Source organism: Armigeres subalbatus, chromosome 3, assembly GCF_024139115.2.
Source record: "Armigeres subalbatus isolate Guangzhou_Male chromosome 3, GZ_Asu_2, whole genome shotgun sequence".
In the NCBI taxonomy this organism is placed as follows: Eukaryota; Metazoa; Arthropoda; class Insecta; order Diptera; family Culicidae; genus Armigeres; species Armigeres subalbatus.
In genome coordinates, this window is record NC_085141.1 from 357,740,270 (window position 1) to 357,752,580 (window position 12,311).

The following is a 12,311-nucleotide window of genomic DNA, read 5'->3' on the forward strand; positions in this document are numbered from 1 at the left end:
GGCGAGACCCTAATTGTGCCTTGCAACAAAATGACAAGGCTCTCATAAATGTGAACATTTTCTCCGCAGTACAAATAGCACGTGTTATCCAAGCATTCACTGCCGGAATGCACCACGTGGCGACCAAATTTTAAAAAGATATCGAAGTAGCTTTTTTTCTGGAGGTATTTTAGGCGACTATCTGGCGCGTATTTTTCGTTGCGACCAAAAATGAGCGGAAGAGTAGATTTTTTTATGAGCGGTACAGTAAGTACTAGAACGCTAGTGGCGCTGTGGTCAATTAAATCATTTTGCCAAATTATGCTTCAACAAGCTGTTTGGTGCATGTTTGGTTTCATCACCAACATCGGTTTGACACTTGTAGTACCGGTCGAAGTAACCTACATGTTATTGCGATTCTTTTCGAAATTTGTCTTTGGATATCTAACAAGAAATTCGAAGTAAACTTTTGTATAGTTTCGTAATAATCGAAAGAGAATAGATCCAAAGAGAGACTCTCTTTTGCACATACGACCTATTTTCAAAGCACTCTAGAAATTAGCATACTGGCTCACCGGTTACGCGGCGGGTCCCATGCGCCGAGTTGTGCGCCATGCAAAAAGTAAATAAACAATTGTCAATTGTCAGGCCTGGAATATGCCTAAATGTATATTATTTGGAATAATTGTACAAACTTCATAAAGATTTTATAAGTAATTCGAAGGTGAACTTGGACACTTGAATAGAAGAACTTGATTTTACAAGCATCCGCTGACAAAATGCTCCACAGAGTTGCTAACGTCACAGACAGTGCAGAAAGGGCTCCTTCCGAAATTATGCAAGGGCCGCCTGTGCCCGATTCGGAGCCGGGAGATGATCTGCTGTTCTTTAAAATAGGGAACCTATGTCCACGCCGATATGATCCCTTAAATTTTCCGGAGGTAAACGAATTTAGTTGTCCAGTTTTCTCAAATGATTTTCTTCATGCAGGTTTTGACATCACCAAACGGGACGGATGTCGTAAAATGTTGGCCCTGATGTCCGACTTCGGCAAGGAGATCCGCCTTGTTGTTGCCAGGCACTCCGCAGTGCCCCAGGATCCAAGGGAAGGTCGTGTTCGAGAGCATGTTCGCTAAGATGCTTTGGATCCTGTTGTGCTTAGGCTTATCACTCTGGAATGTGGAGATGGCGCTGGCAGAGTCTAAAAGTACGATGATGGGTCCCCTGGACGGGTAGATGACGCCACCGTGGCTACTTCAGCCGAAAAAATGCAGCTCATATCTGGGAGGCGGTCCGAGATAGTGAAACCGGTCCCAGTGACCCCAATGCCGCCTCTCCCATCCGTAAACCTGAATTCATAGTTATAGAAATATCTGTGACTCAACCACCGCTCTTCTAAAAGCCACGGAATTGTCACCCCTGCGGAAATTGCAAACTATTTATATTCGCCGCAGGTCGTAGTGTGTCGATTCCGGCCCCCTTCAGCTAGGAGAGGGATCTTGTATTCTCCAGCAGTGGCTGCGGCGAACGAGCTGGCTTGCGGCAAATGGCCGCTAGCGTATGGTGGCAGAAAGTCAGAATGCCAGCCTCGGCACAGGCAGACTCTGCTGGTGTTGCGAATAACCATTCTGAGGCGGCTCGAACGTAGGAATTGAAGGACCTCCTGTTGTTGGTTCGATGAGGATGAGACAAGGTCCGAACCACGCTGTCTCTGGTCCGACAATTTACTTAGAGTTCGCGGAAGTGCGAAAGGAAAGAGAGTCTCCGATCAATGGAGACGCCGAGAACTTCCACAATCTTTTTGTTGGAGATGGGTTAGTCACCCAATCAGCAGAATGAGGACGTGTCCTCGAACGCATTTGCTGGTTGCAGAGTCTACCAAGTTCCGGACCTCCTAGGTTGCCGGAACATCCCCATTCTTGCCACTGTTAGAAATGCTGACGAAGGCCTTGGAAATGTTCTAGATCCGCGTGCTTGCCGTCGTTGTGCAGTATGTCATTTAGATATGTGAAGTATGTGCCCGTGCCGTATTCCGGGCGGAACGCTTGTTAGCGAAAGCAGAACCTATTATCGACTTCTAATTTACAGCTGCTGATTTACAAACCTTTCCACGGCTTTGAAGACACCTTTTGTCAGAGACATAGGCCGGTACATTGTGACATCTCGAGAGGAAATGTTGTTTTTGTGGATGGGTACAACGAGGGTTTTCCGCCATTGATCCTGAAAGATTCGATCAGACCATGCTTGGTTGACCAACCCCAGAACCAGATTTTGGCGGAGTTGGGAAAGTTTTTGATGATGAAATAACTAACCATATCGAGACCTGATGATTTTCCATTACTCATTGAGAGGGTGAAGGCAGCTCTGAGGCGGAAAACGCAGAATTGAAATTGGCGTTTTGTGAATCCGGGGGGACTCGAAAGATGGAGAGTGGCCGCTGAATCTCAGCTGGATAATCGCTAACGGAAACTAAATGAATTACAATTATTTTTATTATACATTATTAATTATTTCATGGAACGAAAACTTATTTCGAATTTCAGATTATTGAAGCCTTGATATTTGATATCAAAAACTCGATCAAAAATGTATGGTTTTGAGTAATTTGCAATTTCAAAGTTGGCTGTCGAAATTGAATTTTTCAATAGTTTAATGCGTATAATCAACTGTTTACAATAGTTATATAGAATTTTAAAGAGTTTGCTGATCGATTCATACCAAGATCTCCGGAATCCGTTGGAAAACGACTGAGTTATTGGCTCATACTTCCTGACCTCTTTTCGTGACGGTCCCAAATTTGAAACTTTGGAATGACCGCCCATCTTACCAAAGGACGTAATTCTACGTCAAACTAATAAAATTTTGAACTTTCATAAAAAAATCTTTAAGAAAACTGATGAGTTTAGTTTTTCAATTTTATCAATTTATGCCTTTATGTTTCCCACCCCCTTCATTATCGATTAGGTCAGTGAGACCTAAAAAAATAATGTTTATTCCGGCCTTATTGCAATTACTTTAAATTTTTAAAACAGATGGTTCTACCAAAGATTTATAAGCTTTGTGAGTCCGTCCGTCCGTCCGTTTCACCGTCCAGGAATCAATTAGAACATTTTATATCTTTTTTTTGCTGTTATACAGAAAACTCAAATTAAAAAATATTTTTTTTTATCAACATTATTTTGTGTAACAACTTGTAATTCACTACCCGTTCCTGTGACGCCGGGTAGATACCTTACGTGCGTTACTTAATATGATGCCTTAATATGATACCATGGTCACATTGCTAGCTTCTGGCTCATCCAACTAATACCATCATCAATATCCAACTCTGTGGTACTTATGAGAGTATCGCAGTCACTGGCCTCTTGCTTCCATCCTCTTCCTCCTCACGGTGAAGATAGGCGTGGCCAATAGCAGTAATATTCATGCTTTTGTTGTTTTTGCCTTTTCCTAATTTCTGATATCATTCCAGATAAGGATTTTAAAAATAAAACACTAGTTTGAAATCTACGAATTATATCATAACAATACTAATGCAGCTTGTAGCTCGCCGGTGTTGAACTTAATCTAGAATTTAAAAAACACCTTAACAAAGAATTAAAAAAAACGAGCAATGGGTAATGTTTTCAACATAACCGCGAGTAGACGTAGGACTTGTATAAACGTAACGTATTTACATTTAACTTTTAACGTTTGGATCCAGAGAGTTTGATCAGAGGCGTTGCGTCCGCATGTGCAACCTGTGCACTGCACATGTGACAATTTTATCCCCAACATTTAAACTTTCGATAGATTTCTTGTCTTTCTAATCCAAACATATATTGCATTTGATAGATGTTTAATGCAAATTTACCTTTAAGATACATAAACGGAAAATATGCATGATTTTTTTATAGGCGGCATGTGATGTTTTTTTTTTTTTTAACGAAGGTAATGGATATCTGCAAACAGACACCTGGGGAGGCGAACCACTTCTGAGGTGCCGCAGAGGTATCTGCCCCCCGACACTCCTGCCAGGCCTAGCGAGACTTCACTCAGTCCGTATCTAGCAGCCGGATCACATTACTGCCTAAGCAGCCACACTGACCATACGTACCGTGCGAGTCTGACTTGTGTGCTCGCTCATACATTCAGTCCCAATCGCTTGCACCACTTGTGCACCACTCTCCTGACATTCAGTCACTCACTGAGTGGGGGTTGTGATACCCCCATCTCCCATTTTTATCCACTCTGTGCACCTCCTGTGCATCGTTTGGGCGTGGAACACCCGGCACGTCAAGTGTGCCTAACACTCACCTACCCAGGCTTTGATACTGCCAATAGGTCTCCGTAAGGTACTTTGCAGGCAGCACCCACCTATTGACATTTCGAAGCCCAGATAGTCCTCAGCCAGTGCGGTGGTCTCCCCATCCTGCAACGGGGCGGCACCTCTTACCTTACATGTCTCCGATTTCTGAGGTGCCGCAGAAGCATCAACCCCCCGACACTCCTGCCAGACGCAGCGAGACTTTCGTGTCCCCTACTTCTGAGGTGCCGCAGAGGTATCTGCCCCACGACACTCCTGCCAGGCCTCACCAGACTTCAGTCATTCTAACACTACTGACCATGCGTACCATGCGAGACTTACTTGTGTGCTCACCCATACACTCGGTCCTCCACTCTGTGGGGGTATTACGAGTAATACCCCCAACTCCCGTTCGCTTGCACCACATGTGCACCACTTGGGGGTGTGTGGGTACCACCCAGTACCACCCGCTTGCCGCCGAAGTAGCCCTCACTCTGTGGAACCTCCACAGGCTCCGTTAACGACCTGGCTAATTGTTTCACCCCCAGGTCATTCATCCCATCGGCACGGGTCGCCTGACACCTTGGGATTCGGGGTTAGGGGCTTGTATGCTTTAAGCGGCACACGGTCGCTTGATAGGGTTTGCTTGCGGATATGTGGTTTTTGGGAGGGAATTAACAGAGCCCCCTGTTAACCCCACCACCTCCTAAGCATAACCCCCTGACTCGCAGACAGCTGGGGAGGGGTCGTCAAGCCCTTGGACATGGTCCCTGCTTCCCCCAAAAGCAAAATGCTCCAACCTAGATTCGAACTCGTGTTCTCTTGATCGGGAAGCGGCTACTACACCACAGCACCATCAATACACATGTGATGTGAGGCAACCAAATGCTGCGGTGGGGGCGCGTTATATTTTTCTCTACGATACCGAACCGAACCATCGACACCACATGTTGTATCAACACGGAACTTTCAGCCGTGAACGCTTTGTCATGTATCATACACGCATTATTTTGTATGTGTGGATCATCTGCTCTAACCGCAATCGTCGATGTATAGGTAGTCAAGGCGTTCTTCGCTGGCATTGCACGGTTTGGTGCCTATCGAGAACCGCTTCAAACCAACAGCGCATGCGCGATTCGGTGAAGAGAGCGCGATCGGAACAAAATGGAAAGAGAAGAGTAAAGCGCGCGCATTTCTGCTCCCTCAAAGCGTTCTATGACGAAAGTTCCGCTTTGAATAACACCGCGAAGCAAAAGCGCTCTTGATATTTTATATTGAGTGGGGTGGCCCGTTTACATATCCACTAATTTGGCGACAATGTACTGTCCGATAAAACCGATAAAACTAGCACGACATTAGCTCAATGTAAACAGAAATTGTCACTTGTCGTAAGACGAGTTTCTCTGTCAAGGTACAATTAAGTGGTGGAATTAAATGGGATTGTATAAACTCGTCTTACGACAAGTGAAGACATTCCACTAAAAAGCTCAAAATAATTTTCTTAACAGAAATTGTCATCTGCTAATAAGCGTTTGCAATAAAGCCTGTTTACAATTACGCTTATTATATTCGACATTGAAGTATCCGACAATATCAACATAATCTAAACAGACATTTCATCTTGTGATAAAAATCTATATTGTCGCAGAATTAGCGAAATGAAACGGGTCAACATTTTCAAAGAAATTTATTTCTGAAGGTTTTGGACAACTTAAGAGGTAGATGGAGTACGTCAAATGGTCCACACAAATTTATGAAAATTTGTATAAGCAAATGTCCATGCTGATGGACGGAAAACTGTTCAACATCTGTATAGTCCAGAATATTGATCAAAGAAATAAATAGTAAATAGAATAATAATTATTCTATTTACTATTTATTTCTTTGATCAATATGATCAATAATTATTATTAATTATGAAGAGTTAAGGTTATGAACTTCATTGTTCTCTTTATTGTACAGACTTTATTTTTCTGATATGACATGCTAATTACAAATTATTATTAGTACCTTTGCATAATTAATGTATTTCAATTTCCTTTTCTCTATTTAAAACTTCGTCTCATTTTACGAAATAACTCAAATAAGAATTAAAAGTGCCAGCTCAATAATTTTCGAATAGATAAATGTCTTATATGTCACATTGGAAACGATTCTGATGATAGTAATTTTTAATTTTACGAATTATCACTTTTAAGCTTAGTTTAGTTTGAGTTAATTCAGAAAATAAGAAATAGCTAAGAACCAGCTAGATGCAACAAAATAAGCAAACATAATTATCACTTCAGGTTCTTTTTATGTGTTTTTCTCGAAATATTAAAACAGTGCACAGGTTGAAGAATTGATCACGCGACGCCTCTGAGTTTGATTATAGGTATTGATATAGGAAAGACAACTTCATCAAGCACAGAATGACAAAAAAATTCGCCCACTTCTTTCATGCATATTCGCAGACCCACCGGCAGTTCTACCGCTGGTGACTGCATGCTGTCGCTGTGTAGGTAAACACAGCGAACGAACGAACGAAACGAAAAATGCGCGAGCTAAAAGCACGTCAGTAAGCGCTGCTGTCACAAATTGTAATGACTCGCACGCGGCAGGCACTGCTTCTTTTATACACAAGGAAAATCTTCCGACGGACCCGAAGGCCTGTGACATACCGCATTCTGATGTCCGTGTTAGGAATGCACGGGATTGGTTTCATATTAAATTTTTGCTGGCTTTGACAAGAATTGAAATTTTCAATAGCTTATCGTTAATAATCTTAAGTTTCAGTGAAATAGGCAAAATGCTGGAAAGTGTCCGAGTCGATTGAAATATAAATCTTCAAAATCCATCGAAAGATAAAGGCGCTAGTAACGTTCAAAATCTTCCCTTCCAGCGTAACGCTCTCAATTTCCAAAAATCTAAATGACACCCAGTATAGTAAAGAAAGACGTAAGTCCAATGTCAAATCCCAGATTAATCCACCTACAGTGAGATTTTGACCCTTCCTTAGTTATAAGGAAATTTTTTCCAGACTCCAGTATTTAAAACGAGATAAAACTACTCAGTTTCCCACGGCGATTTACCGTGAAAGTGAAAAAAATAATTGCCTACCCAAAGGCGGATGTCTTGGGTTGAGTGACAACTTAACGAATGATAACGTACTGTACTTCATGCTGCCTATCTATAAGGCGCTCGTCGGATTGAATAACTATTGTGACATGGTTAGCAACTATCGTAACGCTGGTTGCACATATTGTACTCGTAATTTCCAGAGACCTCGATATTAATTAATCCAGAACTAACTAAATCAGTCATTGATCTGAGCGAAACTCAATAGCGTTCAATAAGAACATATATTTCACCTTATGGATGCCTAATTTGGTAAAACTAAACTTGTTCAATACCTTAAAAATGAGCGAGATTTTTATGGTAGTAAATTTCAGAATTTGCACACATACGCACACATACATGCATACAAATGATCTATTAGTGTCTCAAAACATGCTCACATTTGCTATCTAGCTTCCACTGAAGAAATTTTTGAAATCCCTTTCAATTTTTACGTTTTTGCTTTTCTGAGAAGATTTTTTTGTACATGCTTCTATATGTTCCTCAATTAAAATCATTTGTTTCTTTGAAACAAATCAGAAAAATAGGCATAATTCCATATCATATCATTTGTTATAATTATATTTTCAATGTCAAAGTGAATTTGTTTCAAATACCATACATTTTATTTAATAATTCACGAGATTTCTTGATAGATTAATACGTAACACACCTGCGTAACGCATACAAAGTGAAATTATAGACACTTCCGAAGGAAGGGTCAAAACTTGTAGCTCTATCCATGGATTAAAACTTCATACAAAAGTCACTACATATTTGGTCACTTTTTTGCAATTGAAAGACACTATTTGGTCACTTTTTTTGTCATCGTTGGTCACTAAAGTCACTATTTTGAACGGCATTCATCGCTACTAGCCCTGTAATCAGTATCGTCGGCGAAAAAGGCATAGGTGACTCCGTCTACCATTAGCACGTCACTGGTGAATATATTGTAGAGTGTGGGGCTCAGCACAGAACGCTGAGGAACGCCGCATGGTATTTTGTGGGACTTCGACTTGCGGCCATTGACAGACACGGCGAAGGTTCTATCAAGAAGGAAAGATTTCACTAGCTGCACTATGTACAGAGGGCAGTTAGCTTTGTGTAGTTATTATCGCTTCTTGCCAAACAGAATCGTACGCCTTTTCCACGTCCAATAAAATCATGCCAGTAGATTTTTTTTTGTGTTGAACCCTTGTTTCACAAGTTTTGTAATACGGGCAAGCTGATGATTCGTTGAGTGGTCAGTCTTGAATCCGAATTATTTATTGGGGATCACAGGGTTGATTTCTAGATGACGTTCCATGCGGTTGAGGATCAGTCGCTTAGGAATCTTACACAAACTACTCAAAAGACTAATCGGGCGGTAGTTTGTAGGAAGAGTGACGTCTTTGTTGGATTTTGGGATAGCCAGGGTTGTTACGACTACGCGGATTTCGCGGTTTTCGCGGATTTGGCGCGGATTTACATAACTATTTTAGGGTTTCGCGCGGATTTGGCGCGGATTTAGTTTTAGGTCGAAATTTCTAAAAAAATCTAAGGAAGTTTGTTTGAAAATTAGTTTTATGCCTATCTAGATGGGCTTAATTTCATTACAAAATGTTGTTGAGAATAAATTTACGTTTCAAGCTTATTTATTATAACATTATTTTTCGGAAAAATATATATAGCTCTTTTAGTGGAATGTATTAAACCGTCTAAGGGCCAATTTCTTCACCTCCGCTTAACTCGTAAGCGGTGCTTACCCATACGCTTAAACTTGGTTTAAGCACTAAGCGGAGGTGAAGAAATCGGCCCTAAGACGAATTAAGTACTGTCCATTTAATTCCACCAGTTAATTTTCGTTATCTTTGCAGATACGTATTTCGACCACACAGTTGTGGTCGAAATACGTATCTGCAAAGATAACGAAAATTAACTGGTGGAATTAAATGGGCAGTACTTAATTCGTCTTAGACGGTTTATTATTTTTCGTATATGTCCAAGTCCTTATTTAATTACACTCTCAAGCATTATTTCTCGGGTACTTATTCAAAAGGACGTATGTGATTTTGTAAACAAAAATTCAAACGTCGATTCGTCCAATCTGATGGCACTCCCACGCAAACCAACACCACCAACAGCTAGCCGAAGGCTTCCCCTACCTGTCTGTGGTGATGGTTTGCGTGGGAGTGCTATCAGATTGGACAAATCGATGTTTGAATCTTTGTTTACAAAATCACATACGTCCTTTTGAATAAGTACCCTAGATTTAAACAAATGTTATGAGGAGAGATACTCCACTTGTTGTCATTTTAATCCATTCTAAAACACGACGCACACAAACCATGCATATTGAAGGACATGAACGCCCATTTTCATTTTGTCAATTTCTTCGTAATTCCAAGATATTTGTCAGTTTCTGATTGGTTGTTTCTTTTACGATGAACCACTCAGCATATCATTTTTCAAAAGTCGTCAGGAATTCTTTCATAATATTGGAACATTTTATATTTCCTTTATAACATTCATCTAGTACGAATAAAGGTTTATACAACAATTGAAAACATAAACATATTCTGTGATTAAATGCAGATGCCTAATTTTAATAAGTTCTTCCGCAGAAAGTAGATCAAAAATTAGAAGATAATTCTCAAAAGTTATTTCTGGCCTCTGGCGGGTTGATATTTTCGGTTAACTCCGGTGGTATTTCACAGGATTACCAACAGAAAACGAAGAAACTTCCTAAAGAAATTTCCACAAGGACCCCATGATGATCCTTGTATAAATTCCTTGCAAATAAATTTCCACAACGTAAAGAGGATTTCTGCAGCATTAAAAACCCGGAAAATTATAAAGACATTTTTGGAGGAATTTCCTGGAGCGGTGACCGCAGGCTATATGACTATAGAAAATCGGAAAGAATGCCGCCTTGAATTTACAAAAGAGTTATAGCGATGATCACAGATATGTCTTTAATAAGTGCTCAAAAATAGAACCGGGAGTTTTTCCGCAGGAAGTCACCAATCAATTTTTGCAGTGGCGTTTCCCTAACCTCAATCTACCTGTGCACTGAGTTTAAATTTAAGGAATTGGTGTGCGGAAATGCCTAGAATAACTAGATTTTGATTAGTATAAACGACTCTGATAATTTTCTTTTCCATTTGGGCTGTCTAGATATCAAAATTTTCACTTTGTGGGTCAGTCCACAGGTAAAAAGTGAGGTTAAGTGACGCCACTGATTTTTGCAAGAATTTCTTAAGCGATTTCCGTAGGATTTCATAAAGGGATTTCTGCAAGTAAGCTCTGTAGATATACCGCAGGTTATTTGTGGAGAATTTACTTGAACTCACGACAAAATTTACAAATGAATTACAAAATAATTTCCCAGCGGAATTTTTGTAAAAATACTCGGAGGAATTCCCACAGATGTTCTCGAAAGAATTTCCACAGACAATTTGGAGCAACTTCTGAACGTCAGCAGATCCAAGGGCAGTTGGATTTCTGCAAACATTTCCATGAAAATTTCCGGGAGAATTTCCGGAGGATGACCCGCAGAAATCTTTGGGATGAATCGGCGCTCGAAAGATGGATTTCTACAGGAGTTCTCAGAGTTATTAAATTAAATTCCAGTAAGAATGGTCAAAAAAATTCTGCGTGAATTCTTAGAAAAGCTTGTTACAAGAATTGAAGTAGAAATGACGGACTAATTTCTGTTGGAGTTTAAGCAAAATATTCTGCATATTTCCAAAGAAATTTCTTCTGAAATTTCTAAAAATATTCCTCTGGAATTTTTGAAGGAATTTACGCTTGATTCTGGCTTAAAAATCAACGGAGCTTGAGCAACTATGTTAGATTTTGTATTATTTGTTTCTTGATATGAATTCAAATATTTGTTTCACAGAAGTTTTGTTTAAAAACGGAGCTTCATTGTCTAATTCCTCAATATCTAAGCAAGCAATTAATTACTTTAAAAGAAATTGCGGTTTTGGCAGATATTTTAATATTTTTAATAAATTATGATCAAATCTGGCCTTAACATTCATTTGTAATCAACGTACTTTGTGCCGAATTTTATAAAGTACTATCAACAAAAAAACTGATAATAAAAGGGTTTTAATACTTACTGCCGGTTTATTAGTCCTATTAGCATTTTGATACAAACATATGTGGCAGTTTAAAATCATATTTGAAATCAGTAATAATTGTAAAAAAAGAACTTGAAGAGAAGACGCTCAATAAATTGTTATACAAAAATTGACATTTAACGTGTATTTGCTTAGAATTTAGATCTGGATCGCGCGGATTTGGCGCGGAATGGATTTCATGTCGCGCGGAAATGGCGCGGATTTGGCGCGGAAAATATTTCAGGATCTCCGTAACAACCCTGGATAGCTATTATTTTCCGTGTTTCCATTTGTCGGGGAAATATATTAGCTTGATGCACGCATTGAAAAGTTTCGTTAGGTATGAAGGAGAAGTCGAGTAGGCGACGAAAAACTACTCCTTAGAAATTGTTTATATTAAATAAATAGAAAAAATAAATTTTCATTCTATGTTTGTTAATCATCCAATACAGACGTAAGTGTACCCATCTACATGGGTAGAAATTTTTAAAATTATTGCAAAAAGAATTTCTGAAGGAATTCGTGATGAAATTGTCAGAATTAATAGGTATTAGGAGATTTTTTGAAGAATCTCCGGAAAAAATGTTTTCATTTGTGGAGGTTTTTTAAACGAATTCCTAGAAAAATTCGATTGAATTCCTGACGGAATTTTTAAAGGTATACTAGAATGAGTTGATGACTTACCGAATAAATTCCTGAATGTATTTCCTAAAGAATTATTTAAGGTATTTACAAAAAAAATCTGTAGAAGTTTTCGAAGAATCTCCTGCAGTAAGTTCCCAAGGATTTTTTTAGAATATTCGAATATCCGCAATCACGATATTTTGGGAGTTTTTCTTGGCACG

At 39.6% G+C, this 12,311-nt stretch overlaps 1 protein-coding gene across 7 annotated transcripts in view; it reads left to right on the plus strand.

Annotated features, from left to right (window-relative positions):
- LOC134226188 (solute carrier family 25 member 16-like) overlaps positions 1-12,311 on the plus strand; it is a 58,249-nt gene that overhangs the window by 2,260 nt on the left and 43,678 nt on the right. The gene's annotated exons all lie outside the window — the stretch shown is intronic.